Here is a 24,868-nt window from a genome sequence, read left to right as displayed (position 1 = left end):
TGCTCCATTATTCATTAATGAACTTGTAAAATGAGAAGTATTGTTTTACCAGAAGCTACATGTTTATGTGGGTGGTAAAAATGAGAAGAGTTGCTTGAGAACTGGCTCTCCTTTCCATGAGTATATACAAGGTTCAAATCTGGGCTTTGTGGTTATAAGACATGTTGAGTGAATAAAAATGAAGGAAATGCTGGGCATTTATCACAATTTTTTTTTTTTTTTGAGACAGTGTCTTACTCTGTCACCCGGGCTGGAGTACAGTGGCACGATCTCGGCTCACTGCAGCCTCCACCTCCCAGGTTCAAGTGATTCTCGTGCCTCAGCCTTCTGAGTAGCCGGGATCACAGGCGTGGGTCACCACACCTGGCTAATTTTTGTATTTTTTGTAGAGACAAGCTTTCGCCATGTTGGTCAGGCTGGTCTCGAACTCCTGGCCTCAAGTGATCCATCCGCCTTGGCCTCCCAAAGTGCTAGGCTTACAGGCATGAGTTGCTGCGCCTGGCCTTTCACAATTCTTAAACTGTTGACTTACAGAAACATAGACCTGTATGAACACACAGATCACTTGAGGGGTCTGTCTCAGAACTACCTGCTTTCATGAGTGATGTACAGATAAAACGTGGAAGATCTAGAAACTAGTCATTCCTAATCTCTGCCATAAGTAAACATTTTAGTTTAATGTTAAAAGGTCACTCAGGGTTATTATGAGATTTGATGAGATCATGGCTACAAGGAACCTTTAACTGTATGAATGAAAAATCTAATGAAACTGCAAAGTCACTCCTATTTACTAAAACCAGTGTAGTGGCTGTTTCTGCCTCTTTTCTTTCCCTCCTCCCTTCCCTTTTCTTCTCTGTTCTTTCTGTCACCTTCCTCTCACTTTCCTCTCCCTTCTACCTTATTTTTTTCTTCCTTTCCTTCTCCTTCCTCTCCCTCTTTCTGGCATTAGCAGCTTTTTTGTTTGTTTGTTTGTTTTTGTTTTGAGACCAAATCTCTCTCTGTCGCCCAGGCTGGAGTGCAGTAGCCCAATCTCGGCTCACTGCAACCTCCACCTCCCGGGTTCAAGCCATTCTCCTGCCTCAGCCTCCCGAGTAGCTGGGATTACAGACACCCGCACCACGCCCAGCTAATTTTTGTATTTTTAGTAGAGATGGGGTTTCACCATGTTGGCCAGGCTGGTCTCGAACTCCTGACCTCAGGTGATCCGCCCACCTCAGCCTCCCAAAGTGCTGGGATTACAGGCTTGAGCCCCCATGCTCAGCCCCGGCATTAGCAGTTTTTACACAAGAAGAGCATAGGCATGAATCCTGCCTTCGTGGCACTTACACGAGAGCAGAGGAATCTGGCAGCAAATAAGCACACAAAGGCAGCTGCAGGGTATGATGTGCCGTGACGTAAAGGGACAAACACAGTGAGAGTCTAACTAAAGCCTGGCATGTGTTAATCCTGTGTACCTATTGAGAAACTAGGGTTCATGAAGAGTGCTTCTGTTGCTACCTGTTAGAAGTAGCTTTGTAAGCATAAAGATTGTAGTTTTGTGAAGCTATCTAGTATAGATCACTCTGGAAGGTTAGCATTATAGAGTTTTTTCATAGAAAGGATGGACAGATAGAAGTTTTTCCTAACAAGCACAAGTGGCAGTCTTTGAAAACTAATTTTTCATGTGTACGTTGTAGGATTGGAAGATAACTGTGGTTGAGTGTGATAAACTGAAACTTTTTAAAAAATGTATTATTTTTTACAAGTTAAGTTAGAGCCAGATATGCTGATATGCTGATTCTCTACCATTTTCAAAAGAGGAATTGGAAAAGGGAGAGCTTGTTTATGTGGTATTCACAATAGCGTCTGCTCCTGAAGAAAATTTTTGGAAAAATCTCATGAGTGTCCTCAGACTAAAAACAGAGATCCAGTTCGCTGTTCGTGCAGGACTCAGGAGGCGAGCGAGCATGTGATACCAGGAAAGGTCCCATCCCTGCCCTGCTGGAGAGCCCTCAGTGACGAGGTGGCGAGTTCAGGCTTCACTTCAGAGCATGGATACTGCTGCATAGGTGCTGGAAGGGTGCTGCATGGGTGCTGGAAGCTGCTTGGCATAGTGCATGTCCTGTTTCCTGCCACTTGGAAAGAGGACTGTGAAAGTCAGGTCTTCCCAGTCCTTACCAGTAAAGCAAGCAATGAATGCCTTCAGTCCAGGTAATATGTCCAGGCTTTAAATTCTCCGGATCTGTCTTTGGATGCCCTGGGAACAAGTCTTGTCTCTTCTTAGGCCGTTCTGACTAAAAGCAGCCAGGACTTTTAAACTGACTAATTTTTAAAGATTTCCAAATAGAGGAGAAAATTAAAGCAAAAATTTATGAAAGCTGAAAATGATCTTTCCAACTTTTCTCACTCAGAGTAGAACACTGGAGCATTGAAAGTTTGTTCATGTTTGTGATCACATATTTAAAAAATTGTAAAATAAAGACCTTATTTTAATATTAAAAGTTCACTTCAACACCATCATTTCTACGAGGTTCTAGGTCTTTTGTGAACAAATTAAATACAGTGCTTTCTTTATAACATGAATTAAATCTAGATCCCAATGATATTTGGCACCTTCTAAATCCCAGATGGCCACTGCGTTTGCCTTGAAGTGAAGACGTGTGTAGAGTTTTAATCACATGTTTTATTTTTTCTCTTTTAAATATCGCCTTTTCAATAGTTGCTTGTTAATGAATGACTGATTGTTTACTGCAGTTTATAATCAGGAATTTGAACATTAAAAAATTCTAATCAGGATACAGGTTAAAAAACACTTTCCCTCTCATTCTCTCTTTCCTTATGCTAGAACAATAAAAATAAATTGTCCTCCCCTTGGAAACATAATAGTTTAAGAAATTTTATCATTCTCTTCTTGAAAACTTAAGTTTAATAAAACAGTTCAGAGGAAACTTAATTATAGTTCTTATACTACAAAAAGCTCCTATAAAAACAGGGGTAGGGCCACAATAAATTTCACCTCTTTAGCATAACCACCACTTGAAAAAGAAAGATGTAGTTAAAAAATTATTTTTGCTTTATCTTCTCCATTGTTTAATGCCTGAACATACTTGGATTTTTTAACAGCAGGAACAAGACACAAGACTTTGTTAGCTACCCAGGTAAGATCATTTGAGTCCAAAGACCAAATTCTAGAACAGACCGCAGATCCCTGTTAAGGACATGGGTTGTCAGGACAGCCTGGAGGCAGAGGGGTAGATTCTGTTGTAGGTGTCGTAAGTGACATTTTGGATCAGATTTTTAACTCTCTTTTGTTTTTGAAAGTGAGTAAATATTCATAGCAGATTATTCTCATGAAACAAGACTGACAGTATGACCTCAGGGAAAGAGTGCTTTGGGGGGAACTGCGTATTTAATTAAGCAAAAAAAGAGCTGATAAAAGGGGCTGAGTGTCTCAGAGCTGTTGTTTCTTCTGCTGAATTTTTCCAAATAGGAGCACAGAAGTCCTGAGAACACTGCCTCTCTATATGTTGTGCTTGGTCCACACACTGCCAACAAATGTGCATACACACACACGCACACACCTCAAAGACAACCCCTCCAGCCTATGGGTTTCCTGAATTAGCTTTCCCAAAGTACCTTGAGCACTATGGGTTCAGACTGGAGTTTGGGTTTGGTGACAGCTGTCAGTGCTCCAAAGGCAGAGGACTGAACTTAGGGCAAATCTGTGGCAACAGAAAGCTCTTTTCTGTTCCGTGCAAGTCGTGGATGATGCTTTCAGATCCTGTCTGCAAATTGCCCAGCATCGCATTGATAATGGAAACAAATGATCTGACACTCACATAGCTAAATATAATTTAGAATTTTGATGTGAGGTTGAAACATGAAAGATCATGCTTTTCAAACTGCTGTGATGACTTACACAGACAATTCATTTTAGATAATGGTGAGTTAAGCCTGGCAGGCTCTGAGCGTTTTTCACTCATTTGTTCAAACACCTGCAGTTGGGTAGTAATGCACATGTTTAATTGCTTAAACTTATAAAATCCCTAAAAGGATGTTTTTCTCCTAGAAAATAAGTCAGGTCTCTTGCAAAGACTGCCTGCTTTCATGAGCTTCTTGTGTTTCCCAGGATGCTTATGCGCCAGCCCCTGTTAGAAAAGGTCTGCTTTTAAACACAGGAAGTTGAGCCCTTCAGGGAAAGTGCCGATGTCTGAACCATCAGCAAAATCACTACACCCATTCCCTGGGAAGTCTAGTTCGTCAGAAACAAGTTTAATTCGGGAACTATAGTTTATCCAGGTTCCGTGAAGGCAATTAGCACTGGGCAAAGGGCTGTTTGATCAGCCTAGAGAGACCGCCTTTATGCCTAAAGCTCCAGTCATTTGTCTCTGCTCCCGCCGACTCGCAGCAGCCACAGAAGACATCAGAACTGGATGAAAATGGCCCTGCCCCTGTGACAGAGCAGGGCGCTTCTGGCTTGCGCCTTGTTATTTGTCCCTCCAGTGGTTCCTAGCTGTTGTGACGTCAAGGCTGCCATTCAGAGCAGAGAAAAAGGAAACCGTGGCCTCTCTTCGCATCAGTAGCCCGGACAAGCTGTTGTTTCTCAGGCATCCAAAGCGCTTTCTGTCTGGCAGAGCTGTGCATTCCATGCCTGGGTGACCTGGTTAAATGGAGGAAACCAAATGCTATCCGCTGAATGCTCTCCAAAACAAGCATTCCGCCCTGCGCGTCTCAAGCACAGGCTTCACTGCCTCCGAGGACTGTGAAGGGAACAGCAGCACTGCCTGCATTTGCTGCTGGCATATTCAGCTTCTGGTCAGAGTCTTAAAGGAGAAAATAACATCCTCAATGGCCTCGATTAATGCATACTCACCAACGTTTTTGTGCTGCCTTTGGGGTCAGTGCTACGAAATCCTTTTTTAAAAAAGGATTCGGAATCACAGTCAGAAGTTCAAAACTGCTGAACTGCCACCTCTTCCTTCCCGTCTCACTTCGGCTCACACCATTCCCCAATTTCAGATTTCTGAATTCCAGAAAGGCTCTTGTGTATGTGAACATATTAATCTTGCACCATGCCTTACTGAACGTATGCATGTTTTGCACACACGAGAAAGACTCACAAGTATAATGCGTGGATCACAACTCTAGGATTTTCTTAATGAAAAGTAACACCTTGTGCTTTTCAGAGAAAAGGAGCTATTTCAGAGTGTCACAGAACTCTCTTTAGGAGCAAGCCAAGATCTCTGTAGCAAACATCAATCCTGCAAGGCCCAAAGCTCACTAATAAAGTTCTGATCACTTAGAGTGACTGCCTTAGAACTGACCAACTTCAGACTAAATTTTCTGAGGACATACCTTCTTGGGTTTCTTTCTGACATGAGAGACTATTTTATTAGATTCTTGGATTCAATTATAGTCACCAGAAAAAGCAAGGTTATAACAACCACACTTTGTGTTCCAGAGTTGTCTTAGTTAACTCAGTATTCATTTGAGGTTTTATGTTACAAATCCCATTAAATCTTTCTCAAAATAGCCCTTCTCTGAACATTTGATGGAAGAATATTTGCAGGAACCAAAACCATTTGATATATACACCGGTATATGTCAGGAAGGATCGTGATACAGGGGTGCCTTTTAAAAGTGGGTTATTATACGACAGAATTCTTCCAGGTCCCTGACTCTTGTCTTCTGAAAAAAAAAAAAAGTGGAGATCTTCAGAGGACTGGATAAAGGCAGAATGGATGGGGTGAATTATGTAAAGTTAGGATGTAGACTGAGGGTTTACAGGGCTGCAGTCTCGTTTTGCCTCAACAGTCAGACTTGCCCAGGGTCTGGCCTAATACCATACAAATGTTATATCCACACTGACATTGATACAGTGGTGGGAATGGGGCATGGGGGTGATGAGCTCTGGTCTGGGTGAGCCCAAGATCTTGAGGGAAAAACTAGGACATTACTTTCCATCATAGGCTGAAGAATTAGTTCTTGTTGACTGCTACTTGCATATCAGTTAATCCTTTTCTTCTTTTTTTCCTATTACTACCATTTCAGGAGTTACTTGTTATCTGAAGATAACTGATACTGGACCACTACTGCTATTTTCAGAGGACTGACTTAAAACTGAATCAAACATTTAAAAACAGTCACTTTTTTTTTTTTTTTTAAAGATCTTATTGGGACTAAGTCCTGAAAAAAATAAAACTAAAGTTGAAGTTTAGTTCGTTTTATATAATAGAAATTTGGGATATGTGCAACAGCATGTTATTTCTTAGAAGGAAGATTGAATGTTGACTTCTAAAGCAGAATCATATAAAGAAGATGATTTTTGTACAAGTATTCAAATTTCCCCGAAGGCCTCTCTTAATCTTTTGATATACAAACCATTCTCTTGAAGAGTCTACCTCTTATATAATCACCTCTGTTGACTTTCTTTTCCTCAATTGTTAACTGTTGAAACTGTCTTTCATCCTTGTCAGTGACCCTATGTGACTCATGCAGTTTGCTGGTATCATTTTTATCAACTGTGTGAAAATCTGCAATTCCACCTTACAAGTGAGCTACACTGGATTTTCATTTTATTCTATGACATTATTCAACCAAGAAAGTAGCAAGAATAGATGCTGATGTTAATGAGGACTAATAATAAGTGATCACTGTATTTGTCAATATTTTTATATGATGATGACCTTTACTTCCTTTTGCAACTTGGTAACTACAGGGATTCAGATAATGATTACTCGAATAATGAATCCCCACCCCCTGCCAAATATTATGTTGTATTTATAGTACTCAGTATGGTTTAGTGGGCTTCATAATCAACCACATGTAGATTTGGAAGCCACCCCTGACACTTCACTGAGTTCTATAACCTTGAGTGTGCTATTCACAGAACCTAAGATTCTTGATCTTTTATGTAGAGTAATAAAACCAACCTTGCACCATGGTCATGAGGATTAGAACCCATATGTATAAAACCCTGAGTAATACCCTGTGCATGAGTTTAAGAAATAGTCCTGTCCTCATTAGGGCTCTTACTGCTTTTGTGTGGTACCTTACATTTTATATGAGACTTTTACACTTATTTTGTTTAATTCTTTATATAAGCCCAGAAGCTAGAGAGCTTAAGTTTTACCCTCTAGACATTGCAAAGTCACAGAAAATTTTTGAGGAATACAGCAACATGAATTTTACTACATTTTAGAAGACCATAGCTGGTGACTCTGTATGCTCTGCACCAGCTAATAACATTTGATAGCCATTTTTTTCATGGCAATAGGTGAGAACACTAAGGCTCAAGGATATGATGTCCTTTCTTAGCATCACATGGTTTGGTTCTGGCATAGCCAAGCCTAGAACCCAACCTTCCTACTGCCTGCTGTGTTTCTTTACCACCCAGTTGCTCCTTGGCAAGTGAACCAATTACAAAGGCTGTCTTACTTCTCCAAGGACAGAGAGAAAGGTGCACCTTGGGTGACTGGAAATGGGAGTGGGAGGGAGAGGATGGAGGCAGCAGACATTGAAAATAAGTATTGACTAGACTTGGTGACAGAATGGCTTAGCTTGGCTCAGTGAAGAAGGGAGTCCAGAGGCCAAACTTTCAACCCTGGTAGGATGGCTATACAGTTAAGTAAAATCAGTAGAATGGTGTTGGTTTTTTTGCTTCATGATGAATTTAAAGGGGCTGCCTTATCCAGATAGAAATATGTTAAAGATACAGGTAGGAAAGGTAGCTACCATTAAAGATACAGATTTGAGATTAATGCCACAGAAGGAGAGCTGAAACCACTGTACTACATATAACCGTGTGTGTGTGTGTGTGTGTGTGTTGCACGTGTGTGCATGCGCACTGGTGCTAAACTGGATTTGTTGGCATATCTCCAATTCAAACCTGGGTCAGGTGATTATGTTGTAACTTACTGCCCAGTTATAATCACAAACTGTTACACCTTCATCAGAAGGAAGAGCGAGTTCCCTAGATCAGTGTGTTTGTGTGTTTGTTTTGTTGGATGGATCCTGCCGAGGCACTGAGAGACAGACTTTGCTGGGCCCTGTTTTGTAAACAAATCTGTTCACGCACGCTTTCTTCTATCATTGGATGTGTACACTGGCTCTGATTTTCCCACCCGACACGCCAAAGCCTAAGCATTTAGAAGCTTGTTTTCTTTTAGAAGTAGGCAGGCACCAAAGAAAAACTTGCACATGCATTTAAAGTGTGCACATCTACCCTAAGTAAGTCTTTGGATCTTTACAATTTTAACTCTGGGCCATGTGCAGTGTATTGCAGCCCACTACACACAGCAGACCTGCGAGGCATCCTGACAGCCCCCACAAAACTATGGACTGAGCTTAGCGCGAAAGAGAAAGCCCTTTTTACCCTTAAAGTTCATTGCATGGGCCATTGTGGGATTAGTCACCCCAGATGATAAAACATGATACTGGTTTTCCCAAGTAGGGGTGATTCAGCTTTCTCTTAGATTGGAATATGAACTTAATGTATATAATACATACAGTCACTTCCTGAACTTGTAGTTTTTTGCATGTTTTATTTAATATTCTAGCCAGGTTTAAGTTTTTATGGCAGGAAGTATGTGAATGGTTATGACAGGAGTAAATAACATTTGATTTTATGATTACAGTACAGGAAGTAACTTTTCACACCAAATAAATCCTTGGGGAAAAAGTGCTGGCTTATAAACTGAACGTACATAAATTTTCCAGAATCTTGCATACGGTCGCCTGTGCGCTCTTAAATGGAACCAAATACCTGGCTGGTCTCCTTTTTTCTTTTAACTTTTTTTTGTCAACGAATGTCTTTGTTTTAGAAAGAGGCATTTTCAAGTGTTTTGATGTGACCCAACACGACCTAAAACCATTAAAAGATTCTAAGCAAAAATAATAAGGCCAAACTTTAGTGTAAATAGCATGAAAGGCTTGAAAATAAAAAATTATTTTTCCTTTAAGAGTAAATAGCTAGGCTAGGCATGGTAGTTCATACCTGTGAACCTGTGAACCATTGCTTTGGGGGGCTAAGGTGAAAGGATTGCTTGAGCCCAGAAGTTCAAGACGAGCCTGGGCAACATAACAAGACCCTTTCTCTATTAAAAAAAAAAAAAAAAAAAAAAACCGCCAGATGTGGCACACGCCTGTAGTCCCAACTACTCAAGAAACTGGGGCAGGAGGATCACTTGAGCCCAGGAGTTTGAGGCTGCATTGAGCTATGACCGCGCCACTGTACTCGAGCCTGGACAACAGAGCGGGGCTCTGTCTTAAATGACCAAATCATTTTTCATCATTAAAGCCCAGGAAGCCTCCAAACTGCTGCCGAGGCAAGTTCCTTCCAGTGACTCCTATAGCCATGATCTGCAGGCACTTGGGAGGAACAGCCTGTTAACATCAGAGAGGCTGTTGCATGTGAACAAGTTTACAGAGAAGAGGAAAGAATTGGATAGAACTTCATTCAGTTACATTTCATTGTAAGCAGAACTTTAATAGAGGCTTTGTTTTTCCTTGAATAAAAAAATGAATAGCAGGAATAAAAGATTTAGAAAAGATTTCTTTCTTCACCCTTTTCATCTTAAAGCCTAAAGATGTTGTAATGAGAAAAATATTGTGACATTCATTTCTGAAGGTTACTATTACACACACGTGAATTATGTGAACGAATGGATGGATGCCTGGCAGATTAAAATGTAGAGTTCCAGATGCATTCATAACCACCATGTGGCTATGACACAGTGGCACATCACTGGGCTGGGAGTGAAAGGAAGAAGGTTCAGACTTCAGCCCTGTGTCTGGGAGCCTCACCCAACCACCCTGACAGAAAACAGGATCTCTGAATCCCTTCTACCTCTACAACTCAGTACCACACATTGTGCAACTAAATAACTTGCAAGTTATATGAAACTGTTTTCACAGGATCAGCAGAGTTACCACTGCTTAGTTGTCCTGAATCTTCATTACATTTTTACAGAGAATATATTTGCATGTGACATGATTAAAAATCTACCTTGTGTTTTTATGGTCTTTGTAGGTTTTAAGGTAGTTTCTTATATGCTGTTTTCCTTGCTGTGCAGCCAACCTGGGTGTTACTGGCAGACATGCTGAGGGCAGGCTCTGGAGTGTGGAGTCAAGGTCAGGCTCCCTGGCTCTGAATCCTGGCTCGAACACCTACTGATTGTGTAACCCTGGGCATATCCTTAAGCACCCTGGGCCTCAGTTTCCTTATCTGTAGGATGAGGATAAAAATAGAACTTACCTCCAGGGCTGCTGTGAAGATTAAATGAATGGACGGATGTGTAGCTCATGGTAGCACCTGAGCTGGCCCTGCATGTCAGTGTGCTGTTCTCACCGATGCTGAAACTGGCTTAGAGAGGTTGAGTGATGTGCACAAGAGCAAATTAGCAAAAAAGATGAGCCAGAACTCAAACACAGCCTTAGGACTTCTCAGTGGCTGGTGCCCTTCCGTTGTGAGGCCACTCTCTCTCCTGCCTATAAAAGTGCCACGAAAGAGTGCGCTCCATTTCATTGTTTAAAAGAGAACTGAGTAAATGTTAAACAAGAAGGACATTTGTCACGGGGTTTTACTTTGTTTGGAGAGGGTGGACTCTATAACTCTTGAATGGTGTCCATAGCATAGCAAGGACCTGGACAGCCTCCGTGGTTTCATCACATTCTCAATATCCAGCCTTAGAAACAGCTCCCTTTAGGTCCCCAAATTAACAGGAGTTTCTAAAGGATCGCAGCTTTTTTGCAACTGCCACATCTGTTAGATTCATGTTCTCTTTGCTCCCCCCTCCCGAAGCTTCTATTTCATGATCTTTTTGTTGTTTGGCTCTACTTTTCCTCTTTTTAAAACCTCTGCGTTGGCCACCCAGGACTTAAGAGGAACTTTTCTGGAAAGCCATCTGAAACAGGAACAAATTGCACAGAAACACTGAGAGCTGTGAACTTGTGTGTATACCTGACATAGCGGGAGAGAGGGGCTTCCTTCTAAGTACGAGAGAAGAGTGAATATGCTAATCACTGAGTAGTGGTCAGGCCTGTAATCACTGCTTTTTCTTTTGCTGAGCCTGGGTATCAATGGACGAGCTCAAAAATTGTAGCGATTTAAAATTACTCTCCATGTAAAGGGTTCCTGTTTCTTTGATCCTATCACAGAATATTCCTTTTTTTCTATTGAGGAGGTTCATAAGGTCTCATGGGCAAGGGCTGAGGAGATGACTATTGTGTAGTGTAGTTGTTTTAAATTAAAAATTTACCTCTAGTTGTAAGTGCTACTTTTTATTCACCCTCAATTTGGAGATTACATCATGCAGGCTGGGCACAGTGGTTCATGCCTGTAACCCCAGTGCTTTAGGAGGCCAAGGCGGGAGAATCGCTAAAGGCCAGGAGTTAGAGACCACCCTGGGCAACATAGCAAGGCGTCATCTCTACCAAAAAAAAAAATTATCTGGGCATGGTGGTACTTACCTGTAGTTTCAGCTACTCTGGAGGCTGAGATGAAGTGAGACCCTGCCTCTAAAATCAATCAATCAATCAATCAATTATGTATATCAGGCAAATGATTTCCATACTCTTCTTGTTAAAATATTGGTTTGGTAAAGATGATAAAAGCTTGTCACATCCCAGGAAGTCGAGGCTTCCGTGAGCCAGGGTCGCACCACTGCACTCCAGCCTGGGCGACAAGAGCGAGACCCCGTCTCAAAAGAAAAAAAAAAGTGAAAATTCCCTTCCAGAATATAAATCACAGATTATGTTTTTATATATATTTTTCATATTTATCTTGAGTATCCAAAAATGTGAAATAAAAGAGTTGGGGTCTAAGTGGCAAAGTGCTGCCGTGTTTCAAGTTAAGGGCTTCCATGGATTGTGTGATAAATACAGGTGTGAATTTGGGTGATTTGTTTTATTCTTCAGTGCCCATTAAGTAGAAGCTTGTATTTTCCTCCTTCCCCCTTCAAGAGCCCCCCTCCCCACCATGCAGACACATGGAGGCCCCGAGTTGGAAGCACATTCACAGCCCGAAGCTGAAGGACAGGCTCTGAAAAATCTTTCTTTCAGTAAAACGTCTACTAATCTCAGAAAGTGAGCTTTGTCACCATTGATACTCTGTAAGGTGGGATGAAAGCAAGTTTTCTTACTCATTTTGCCCAGTTGTCAAGAAACGCTGCTTTTCTCTCTGACATAAATTAGCAGGTTTGGCTACAGCCTAGAGAAATACAAAATGTCACATTTTAGCCTTAGTGGCCAGTTTTCAAAGGGTGCCTGAGTGTCAACACCATGTCGGCTGCTCTGTTAATGTGGCTGGGTCTCATAAATAGGTATTTTTCTACCCCCGTGATGGACAAATCTGAAAAAGTTTTTTCATCTTACAAGCCCAGAGGATGGTATTTAGAGGCTGATTTTTGGCATCTCAGTTCCTGGTAGGGAAGATGAATTCTGTATTTGAAATTTGGAGACAAACAAAAATAATTCTTTCTCTTTCCTTGAAGGGTTAATGCTCCAACCAGCTTCAGATTGGTTCCCTTGAATCTTAAAATTACTTTTCTGGTCACGCGCACCGAAGGTCTAAGCATTTGTGAAATGTCTTTTTTTTTTTTTTTCCCTCTTGATGCTGTTCTCTTTGGGCTGTCTTAATTACACAGGGGTTGAGAAACCAAATTAAAATTAGGCGTGTCTGGTCAACAGTGATCACGTTGCATGCTTTTAGCTTTGCCTGTTGAAGTTGCTTCTCCTCCCTGAGTGGCTTTCCTCCCCACAATTTTTTTTTTTTTTTTAAAGGAAATATCATAAGCTCTTTCAGAAATACTCACAGGAAGTGAGAGTCCGTATGCTGGTTACTCACCAGCAACTGAGTGTTGGCAGGTGGAGAATGCTACCGCAGCCCGCCCAGACGGATCTGCAGACTGGCCCCATCGCAGAGGATTAGACACAGGGTGCATGGATCATAGGGTTTTTGTACAGAAGGGAGTTTTAAGAGGAAATTGGTCACTGCGTGTCATCTCGAGGGGTGGTGATTCAGGGAGCAGGGCTGGGGGTCAGAAGGCACGTGGCTGCCATCTCGGAGGTTCCTGCTCACTTCTCAGAGGGCAGGCTGGCTTCTAAAAAATCAACGCTCCCTCCACCCCCAAACAGCGATTCTTCTGCAGTGAATCACTTCCAGAAATGAATAGCCACAGTTTTTTGGAATGAACGTTGTGAAATCCCTCCTTTATAATGGCAGGTTTTCAGTTGGTGGTTTTATCAGAATTTCTCGAGATCAAAACGAAACCTTCTCTTTAAAAAGGAAAGAAAGTACTATCGATACAGAAAGCAAAAGTATTTCCAGTCTCCTACTGAACTGTCATGGCAGACCTCTCTGTATCTAAATTTAGAGATGTATGTCCATGTATTTGCCTGAATGTGTGAGTTCTTGGAAGTATGGATTCATTGCCAGGAGCTGGTGATTTCCTATGCAGAGGTCGCTAACTACAAGAAATGTTACACTCGGTGAGTAGGTGGTAGTTTCTGAAGATTATTGGTAACCCAGTGTTGGTCGTCTTGAGTCATGGATTTAAATGACGGCTAGCAAGCTCTTAAACACCTTCTGCTTTATATGATACAGAGCATGGAACTGCAGGACGCACAGACAACTGTGAAGGGTTTTTAAGAATATGGATTCATTGAATAATCAGTGAATCTTGTGAATATACTAGACCTTTGGAGGAGGAAAGGGTGTTTTACAGAAGGAAGTGGTTTGTGGGGGCTTTTAAAGGTACAGTTATCGCTTTTCTATATTTATTTTCAGCATCATTCAGTCCTCCTGTATGAAAGAAATAAATGGTCTCAATAGAGAAAAAGTTATGCTGACTCTTTAAATGAAGAAACTTGATCCTCATGTTACTCTTAACTGGACTTTTTTTCCTCCTAAATATTCATAAGGGAAACTATCCCATGAAGGCAACTAACTTTCTGGCAATCTCCACGATGTGTCTCATTCAGAACCCGGTGGGCTCTCCATGCATTATTGGCAGCACTTTTATCCAGGGGCACAGAGAGGGAATAGGGTTACTGGAAACAGGGAGTGTAGCTCAAGGAATTGTTCTCTGTCCGGAGTGGATAAGTTGTTTGACCTACTGACTCATTTCATAGGAATTAGGAAAACAACCTAGTGTGGTTTTTATTGTTAGTCCTGGAGGATTCCAAAATCTGTGTGCCTGCAAATGAGATGAGCTGGGGAAAGGCAGCGCTGGCATTTGGTGTTTCTACTTGCCTCTCTTCCTGATGGAATCCAATCCTCTGCTTCCAGGACAAGTCCTGCGCTTGGGGATCCTCTGTACGCCCGTTCACTGGTGAGTATGTATGACAGCAATTTCTGATTTCACTAGTTCTTGCTTCTAACACCTAAATGGTGCTTTGTCTAGGGAAAGGCTTTAAAGAGCATTTTCCCCCGGTACATTTATAATACATTTCATATTTACCTACAGAAAATACTGTGGGTATGATGAGAATTATAAAAGACAACCCACAGACAACAATGAAAGTTACGAATTAAGATATATTCTGATAGATTTTTGCAGCATATTGACATAAAGGCGTTTTGGTTTTGACATATGTACACTAAAATGATATCTGTAATGCTATTAAAACACAAGTATACAAGGCACCAGTATATTCTGGCAAAAATAATACAATGATCAACAGTTAATGAAAGACTTGTGCTTTGAGCTTCTGACAAAATGTTAATATGTAGAGAAACTTGTGATTCATGATGTTTTGGTTTTCAACCAGTGTTACCAAACAAGCTAAAAGTATCAGAAGAGGACAAAGAAAGTACGTAAAACATGGATAAAAGCAGAAACTGAGAAAAGATAGCTTTGATATTTAACGTGTTAGATTATGGCCTCTATATAATGTCATATATGCCGAATCCTCCCCCAAAATCACACCCTCAAATTATGATCTTCATTATTCAAAAGGTGTTTGGCGTGTTGGTGGTATAGTGGTGAGCGTAGTTGCCTTCCAGAAGATGGTTGGTGTATAATTACTATAGAATTTCTTGCTCTTTTGGGAGGTGGCTTAGTAGAAGGTTCAGTCAGGCAAGCTGGGGCTATTTATTCATTGTGCTGTGCTGTGCTGTGCTGTTGCTGTGCTGTGCTGTGCTGTGCTGTGCTGTGTCGTGTCTGAATGCCTGGGAGTTAGCGTTGTTAACCTTTCCAGGGTGCTAGATCCCTTTGAGATTATGATGGAAGCCATGAATCCTTTTCCCACACCTGTATGCAAACATGTGCCTGCCCATTTACAGACCCAAAGAAGCACATCCATGTACCCCACATTAAGAAGGCTGCCCTGGACTAAGCCCTCACTGTGACTCTGCTGTTCTTAAGCTTCCCAGGAAACACTGTTATGTAAAAAGACGAGCCATCCAGGTCAAAAAGAAGTCATTGTGGTTGCTAGGTGGGGGTGCAAAGCCAAAGACAAAGGGTGGGGAAAATACAGGACTAATAATAAATAAAGAGCATCGTTAATACCAGAGTCTCCAAACTGATAGCTCAGAATCCCTCAACATGTAGCCACGAGTATTTTTAAAGTACGTTGTGAATTCAGGTAGACGGCTGAAGACTCAACATTAAGCAGTTGGGCAGAGTTTTCATACATATATTTGTCTATGCCTTTTGCACAGTATAAAACTATGAAATCTCTTTTCATTTTTTTATGTGCACGCTACCACATTAGGTAGGAATCAAAATCATCTCAACTCCAGAAGTATAATTCATAACAATTATAACAAAGCAGAAAAATGATTCTACGTTAGCAGAAGAAATGTAGTAGGGATAGATTTAAAAGAGCATGGTTGAGTACAAAAGAAATATCATTTTTTAAATAATGGCAGCCTTTATCACTCATCAGCTAAACTTAAAGTCAATGCTGTGAGGCTGTTGTGGGAAAAAAATAGTCATGATTCTTGGGTATATTAAAAGAAGTATGACATAGAAGGGTAAGAAAACAAGACGTAGTGTTTGTCAGACTCATCATTGTGTCCTGTTTGAGTCACACTTGAAAAAAGATTTTGGACAATTGTGAAAAGCTGATACACAAGCAACAGAAATTACACGCCCTTCCAAGAAAAGATAAGGCAACTGAGGAATTTATTCCACACAAGGCTGGAGGATTTCTTGTTAATGGCCTTTAAGTAGTAACAGTCTGGTTTATCCTTATATTCCTTGGGCCTTCCACACTGCCTGGTGCACAGTACTTGAGATGATTGTTGTGTTTAGTGATACGAGTAACGTTTCTGTGATAGACTTAGCAGGAGTAAGTAGGTTCAAATAAAACCAGCGATAGTGTCATGACAGACGGTATATAATACGTGAATTTGCTGGGTGATTAATACATAAGGATGACTGTCTCACTTGTGAGGATGATATAATACTTCAGCAGCTAACTGGGGGAAGCTACAAAATCTTGGTTTGATACCTCTTTCAGGATGAAAGCAGATAAGTCTGCTGGGGTGGTGGAAACATACATTCATTAATTCTACAAACCCCGAGGGCCTACTTGGCTAGGTGCTCACGGTCTGGTAGAGGAGACAAAGATACAGAAACAGAGTCACAGTATGTAATGAGTGCCATGGGGGCATAAAAACAGCATGCGCAGGGCTTGTGACACTCAACCGCCACCCCATGCAGCTTCCAATGGAGGCGAAGTCACAACTGACCCCAATGGACAGGCTTGGCAGAGTTAGTTGGATGGGAGGCAGGTGGGGCAGCCTGTCCAGAGGCGCAGACCCGTGTGTGTGGGGAAGGGGTGATGGGAGATGCAGACTCCACAGTGCTTGTTAACAGAGGTCTGAATGCCGCGCCTTGCTTGCCTGAAGATTTCCACCCAGGAGCCTGACAAAGTCAGATGTGCACTTCAGAAAGGCCAGGCGGGCTGCGGTGAAGAGAGTGACTTGAGGGGGTGGGGGTGGGGGACAGGCCATCGAGGCAAGGAGGCCAAATGGAAAGCTTTGGTCAGGACACACGTGGTGATGGATTCAGGGGAGAAATGGGGGAGGCTGATGCAGGCAGAGTGGCCAGGGTTATCAAGTGGCATCATTCACCACAAAATGCAGTCCAAGAGGAAGTCCAGGTGTGAGGGGGAACAGGTGGGGCCCAGGTGTGAGGGGGGATAGGTGGCATTCAGACATGTCAGTACAGAGTCAATGGCAGAGACAGAACCAGTGAGCAGTTGAGCCATGTGGATAAGGACTTGAGTGAAGACCTGTCTCCAAAGCAGGGGATCACTCTTCTAATTTTTTATATGGTGTTTTTCATTCAATTCTGACTCGTTTGTAATAAAACCTCTTTTATTTTTTATTGTATATATTTAACGTGTCAACATGCTGGTTTGATATAACATGTACATAGCAAAATAATAACTTACACTCAAGCTATGAGTGTACCATCTCACAGTTACCTTTTTGTGCATGTGTGTTAAGCCCACCTAAAATGTACTTAGAAATATTCAGTATCTTCACTGTGGTCCTCATGCTGTACTGCAGATCTCTAGATTTATTCATCCGACATCATTCCAGCTTTATACCCTTTGACCCACATCTCCCCATCCCCCCAACCACCACCCTCTGTTTCTATGGACTGTATTTGACTATTTTAGATTCCACATATTACCTCTAATCCTCAAAGCTCTATTAGAGTTTTGTGTATTTCCTTCCAGCATTTTCCTACATACACACAATTTGCAGAATCAGCATAATTCTGTATAGGTACTTTTATTTATTTATTTATTTATTTTTAATTAATTAATTTATTTTTTTGAGATGGAGTTTCGCTCTTGTTGCCCAAGCTGGAGTGCAGTGGCGCAATCTCGGCTCAACACAACCTCTGCCTCTGGGGTTCAAGCAATTCTCCTGCCTCAGCCTCCCAATTAGCTTGGATTACAGGCACGCACCACCACGCCCAGTTAATTTTGTATTTTTAGTACAGACGGGGTTTCACCCTGTTGGTCAGGCTGGTCTCGAACTCCTGACCTCAGGTGATCCACCCACCTCGGCCTCCCAAGGTGCTGGGATTACAGGTGTGAGCCACCACGCCCAGCCTGTATAGACACTTTCTTTTCTTTTCTTTTTTTTTTTTTTTTTTTTTTGAGACAGAGCCTTGCTCCATCGCCCAGACTGGAGTGCAGTGGCGCAATCTCGGCTCACTGCAAGCTCCGCCTCCCGGGTTCATGCCATTCTCCTGCCTCAGCCTCCCAAGTAGCTGGGACTATAGGCACCTGCCACCACGCCCGGCTAATTTTTTGTATTTTTAGTAAAGAATGGGGTTTTACCATGTTAGCCAGGATGGTCCCGATCTCCTGACCTCGTGATCCGCCCGCCTCGGCCTCCCAAAGTGCTGGGATTACAGGCTTGAGCCACCACGCCTGGCCTGTATAGACACTTTCTATCCCACTTTTAAAACAGGCATGTTCTCCCTATGCTTTAAAATGCCTTTAAAATATTTCTAATGGTGCTAATTCTCTAATTTGGGAGTGTCTAATTTGCTTCCAGTTTTTAAGAAGTATTTTTTATTACAGTAATTAACCTTTTAAATACATGAATCTTGGGCATATTTTTAATGATTTCCTTAGGAGAGATTCCTTACAGTGAATTTCTTGAGTAAAAGGAGGTTAACTGTGAGATTCTTGATATACCTTGCTAAATTGTTTTCTAGAAAGCTTGAACCAAGTTCTGCACATTTTAGCAAAGTATGAAATGTCCTTCTCTCCATATCTTCATCAGCATTGAGTGTTCTCTCTTTTATATCTTTAGACAAAAAGGTTACATTCTTTTTGGTTCATCTACTCAGGAGCTATTTAATGAATGTTCACTCCAGGTCAGGCATGTGGCATGTTTTCATCTCTACCAGTAACGTTGAACGTTCTTCATGTGCGTATCAGCCTGTTGTTTTCTTTTGTAAATGTTCTGTTCATGTCCATTATCAACTTTTCTATTCGGGTGTGACTGCTTCTATGATATATTTATAACGATGTGTGTGTGTGTGTGTGTGTGTGTGTGTGTGTGTGTGTGTGTGTACGATATTTGGGGCAAATATTTTTCCCAGCTTCTTTGACTTTTAGTTTTGCTTATACTTTATTGGAAATACAGAACCTTTATTATTATTATTATTATACTTTAAGTCCTGGGATACATGTGCAGAACGTGCAGGTTTGTTACATAGGTATACATGTGCCATGGTGGTTTGCTGCACCCATCAACCCATCATCTACATTAGGTATTTCTCCTAATGCTATCCCTCCCATAGTCCCCCACCCACCAACAGGCCCTGGTGTGTGATGTTCCGCTCCCTGTGTCCATGTGTTCTCATGAGAACCTTTATATTTTATGTAGTGGAGTAAGTTATCTATTTTTTTTTTCCTGTATAACTTACGTTACCTCAGGCTTAGGAATTCTTTCCTACTCAGAAGGTAGAAAATGTTCATCTATTTAAAAAAAAAAAAGTTTCATTTTTAACATTAAACTCACCAAATTAGAAGTAAGGTGTGGCCAGGCACAGTGGCTCACACCTGTAATCTCAGTGCTTTGTGGGGGCTAAGGTGGAAAAATCGCTTGAGGCTAGGAGTTCAAGACAAGCCTGGGTAACACAGTGAGACCCCACCTCTACCAAAAAATTTAAAAAATAGCCAGGCATGGTAGCATGTGTCTGTGGTCCTAGCTGCTTGGGAGGCTGAGGTGGGAGGATCGCCTCAGCCCAGAAGTTTGAGGCTGTAGTTAGCTATGATCATGCTATTGCATTCCAGCCTAGGCAACAGAGCAAGACCCTGTGTCTTTAAAAAAAAAAAATGGTGTGAAACAAGATCCAAATGGACTTGTTTCACAAAGTAAATCCCCCATCATGTTTTGAGTCATGTATCTTTCCCTATTTAATTTGTGGTGCTTCCTTTATGTTTCAAGACTTTTTGCTGTTATATCCAGTGGTAGGAGCCCATGAACTTGTTGGATATTGGTATGCACAGAAGATGCGATAATACTTTCTTCCAATATTTTATTATGAAAAAATACACTGGCTAGATTCTATAATTAATATTCTGTCAGTTTACCATCTATTCACGTAATAATTCTTAAACCTCTCAAATCATTATTTGAATTTCAAAGTGGACTATCAAATACATTTTCTCTAACCCTATTTTTCTCTAATTTGTAGTTTTGATTTCCAGGAAGCCTTTAGCAATTTATATTATTCGTACACTAAGAGAGTAAACACACTAAAATACCAAGAGAAACTACTTTCCAAAACATGTTTTAGTCGTTTAACTTTATGAATATGGCTAGCAAGGGGGCTTCCTGGGACACAGTGCTGGGGAAATGGCAGGCCCCAGGAATGGGCTTTGAAAGAAGACTTCTGCCACCGTCAGGTCACATTCCCAAGAGGCCGTCGTCGTGCTCTGCCAGGGAACCCTTAGCAGAAAGGCTGCTTTGCCCAGGATCTGGCTTGTCGCCCCAGACCAGCCCTACCGCTGTCTGGCATTGAATGTCCCTGGTCCACAGTGAGTGGCCAGTTGCATAGACCTTAGATCAAGGAGCTTAGTCACCTCTTTCCAGCCTAAAATCATGGGCACCCTAAATTCCCATGGGTTGTTGAGACCTAATAGCATCCTGGCTTAGAGATGGGATTGCAACTTGGTCTGCACAGGAAACTGGCCTACTGTGTCTGCCTCTTGGTGCAGCATACAACCAGCCACGTGGAAAAACCCACAGCCTGCAATAAAAGACTTGCTTTGGTCACCACCTGACATTAGCTGTGGTTTAACCTGTGTAGTTTTTTCTCCCCCCATCTAAACCTCAATTTCCTATCCATAAAGTATGTTGGTTTTGGCCAGGCGTGGTGGCTCACGCCTGTAATCCCAACACTTTGGGAGGCCAAGGTGGCCTGATCACCTGAGGTCAGAAGTTCAAGACCAGCCTGGGCAACATGGCAAGACCCCCCTCTCTATTAAAAATACAAAAAACTAGCTGGGCGTCATGGTGCATGCCTGTAATCCCTGCTACTTGGGAGGCTGGGGCAGGAGGCAGGAGAATCGCTTGAACCCAACAGGCAGAGGTTGCAGTGAGCCGAGATCGTGCCACTGCACTCTAGCCTGGGCCATGGAGCGAGACTCTGCCTCAAAAAAAAAAAAAAAAAAAGTTGGTTTTATTAGATTACAGAGAATATTTTTTTCTCTATCCAAAATCTGTGATTTTAATCTAGAACACTGAATGTAGGTCAGTATCCACCCCATTTTCAGAAATCTGGGAACATCTTTTTTTGTTTCCAGCTTCTCGGAATAAATACTTTCCAGGATGTTACAAACATTGATGAAGTTCACCAGAACAGATCCAGGGTTAACCTTTTAAAGTCATTAGATATGGCTCCAGTAAAAGGCATGAGAAGGCACCCGTGAGACCCTGCAGAGGAAGCCTCACGCCCGGGCAGCCTTACGGCTGACCAGCTGCCTTACTGAGCATATTCCCGCCTCTACCCCAAAGACTCATTCTGTGGTCCGGTGTCACCTCGATTCTAAATTCCCTGCCTCCTGGTGAATGATGCTATCACACTTTAGAAGCCTGGCCAATAAATGCTTTGAAATTTAAGGATAGCTATCCTGAAAAAATTTAATATAACCTAAGCTGATAGTCTAATGACATCAGTATTCAGAAGAGGCATTCTATTTCAGCAAGTGGTTTTCAGAAAAAAATAAAATAACCTGAGTTTTTCCATTGCCACTCTCCCCTCTTGCTTTTATGCTGCAAAAAGAGCTTGTTGCTTGCCTGATGCACCGTGGTGTTCTCTGCCTTTGAAGATCTAGTTCCCTCAGCCTCCCCACGTTGTCCACCTCTCCAATACCATTGCTCCACTGGGAAGCTGGCCCGGAGGTGCCCTACCACGTTCGTCTCTCGCAGCCCAGGGCTGTCTTTAAGGTTACAGAGACACAGATATCAAAGTGTTGCAATTTATTTGGCTTTCATTAATTTGCCGGAAGCAAGGGAGGGTAGATACAAAGTACTCCTCTAACCTGTTATTTTCCTTGCTGTTAAAATGTAAAGAAGACTGATGTAAGAATCTCTGCCTTCCACCCGTCATAACCATGGTATGCGCAGAGCTTATGAATCATCTTCTAAATTCACAGCTAGTTTTAAAATTTAGCTTCCAGGCTAGATCTGCAGGAAATGATTGGGAGATCATAAGTGCTACGGAGTGAATATGAAGTTACTTACCAGATCCCATAAAGTTAGCTCAGGGAATCCTGAGGAAGGTGTCACTCAGAAAGCTGCTTTCAAAGCTGAGTCAGACCTGCATGGCGTTTATTATCTCCATCGTGTTACCATGCCAAACATGTAAATAGCTTCAAAGTGAGTTCAGATTAAAACACAGAAAAATCTTTGGATATATTCACAGGCAGTGGGGTCATGTAACAAGTCAGCAAGGAAAATAAAAGATATCTGAGGTACAGCCTCAACTTTTTAAGATGGATCTTGAATAAAAAGGTCTAATGAAATATTCTATGGTATTGCTCTCTGGGATTTAAAAAAACAAAGCAAAACAAAAAAATGAGGGCACTGGAACAATGTTTTAGATAGATCACGGGTGTTTTCCAGTTTGCATTTTTAGTGCACTTACTTAACTGAGAGCCCTCTCATATGAAACTGGAATGTCACCACCATGTGATAAAGCGTAGACTAGCTGTGACCTAATATGTACTGATCATGACTAAAAGTCCAGGTCACTGCGGTTGTATTTCCTGTGGCCTCAGTGTTCTGGGGTCAGGGTTAACAGGGATAATTCATTTCTGTGTTCAAGTCTCTAATTCTTCCATCATGTAAACTGTAAGTGGGAGCAGACTGGATTCAGCATTGCTACAAGAGAAAAACAACAAATAGGACCACCACCAACACCATGTGTTGGGAGCCCCATGTGCCAGGCACTGTGCCAAATACTCGATATTGATTATCTCTTTTAATACGCAATCCTGTGTGGCAGATCCTACTATGAGACCCATTTTACAGATAGACAACTGAGGCTGGGGGAAGTTGGAAATGGAGGAGACAGGATTCAAGTCACAGCAGTCTGGCTCCTGTGCCCAAGCTTTTAATTTGTATCCTAATCACTTTTCATAAATAAATGACTCATGTTGGAGGTGTTTTTATCCTTGGGGCCACTCAGTTTTATTCAGCCAGCTTTCCTTGTTTGTGGTTTTAATGTGTTAGGGAAGAATGAATGTATTCCCCACAGCTGGGCATCTTTGTGCTGGATCACCTGGCTACAGCTCATGAATAGTGCAGATTACCACACCCCGCCCCCATGACTCCAGCAAATGTGCTGTGGGTATAGGAGAGTATGTTCAAAAAAGGCAATTAACAAAGCAACTGTCCGAACTACCAAAAAAAAACAAATGTGGCATAGCCCATGTTAGAACCCCCTTTTTCATTATTAGACATGAACAGAAGCTCATTAATGCCGTCCAGTAAGTTCAAGCCCCATAACTTACGTACACTGTCAGGACCCAGAAAGAAACCTGTTGTCTTGTGATGTTACTGTTGCTTGGTTGACCTCATAATGTCTTGACAGGGCTCAAGACACCCTTCATGATCTGGTCTTACCTCTCAGGACTCCCCCCATCCTTACCATTGTTCGTTGATCTCTGGTGCAGCCAAATGAAGCCTGTCAGCCTGCCATCTGCCTGGAAGCTCTTCCTTCCCTCTTCCTGGCCAATGGCTACTGTCCCTTCAGAGCACTGTTCAGATGAAACCTCCTCCAGGCAGCCTCTGCTGACTCCTAAGGGCTGGGCTAGGTGCCACTTCGGTGCTTCCACAGCCCCCTCTGCTTACCCAGTTGTACATGTGTCATACTGTGTTCTGTAATTCCTCTTTTTGTCCATCTTCCCTGGCTTGCATTGACCCCTTAAAAGCCATGATTGGGGCCGGGCACCGTGGCTCACGCCTGTAATCCCAGCACTTTGGGAGGCCGAGGCAGGCGAATCACAAGGTCAGGAGATCGAGACCATCCTGGCTAACGTGGTGAAACCCCATCTACTAAAAATACTAAAATTAGCTGGGTGTGGTGGCACACTCCTGTAGTCTCAGCTACTCGGGAGGCTGGGGCAGGAGAATTGCTTGAGCCCGGGAGGCGGAGGTTGCAGTGAGCGGAGATTGCGCCACTGCACTCCAACCTGGGCAACAGAGCGAGACTCCGTCTCAAAATAAAACAAAACCATGATGCCATGATTGTGTAGTGTTTACTTTTGGATAAACACCTGGACACATGATAGACAATAAATGTTTGAGAGAAATGACCTACTGGGTAACACCAAAAACTAATGTATACCATGTCTAGTGTTTACAGTTTACAAGATGCTTTCACACACATGACCTCATTTAATCCTCCCGGCAACTCTGGGAAATAGATTTCTGCATCCCTGTTGTACTGACCAGGAAACATCAGCCTGCCCTGATGGCAGGGATGTGGTTAGCAGGTGGAAAGCCAGGACTCAGGCTCAGGTCTTCGAACCCAGATCTTACGCCCTATGTACCGCCATGTGGATATTCTCGAGGCAACTCTCTGAAATATTTCCAGAATCTTTCACAAAAGTCCTATGTCGTCCTTGTCCTGGCCAACTAGACCCAGAGGGAGGATTGATGGACTTTCATCTCCCTCTTCCCCTTCGTCTTTTCTTCTTAGCATCTTCCTACCCTCCCCACCACCGCGCTTTTCCACCAAAAGTCTGATGCTGGCATGTAATGGACCCTTTCCAAGTTTCAAGGTGTTGACAGTAAATCTTTTGTATTTAGACCAGGCCGACTGCTTTCCTTTTCTTGTGGGTAGAACTCTGGAGAAGTGGAGGGGGGTGGATGGGGCTTCAGGTAAAGTACATCAGC

This window comes from Hylobates moloch, unplaced genomic scaffold (genome assembly GCF_009828535.3).
Source record: "Hylobates moloch isolate HMO894 unplaced genomic scaffold, HMol_V3 SCAFFOLD_1, whole genome shotgun sequence".
NCBI lineage: Eukaryota > Metazoa > Chordata > Mammalia > Primates > Hylobatidae > Hylobates > Hylobates moloch.
This window is presented reverse-complemented; position numbering follows the sequence as displayed.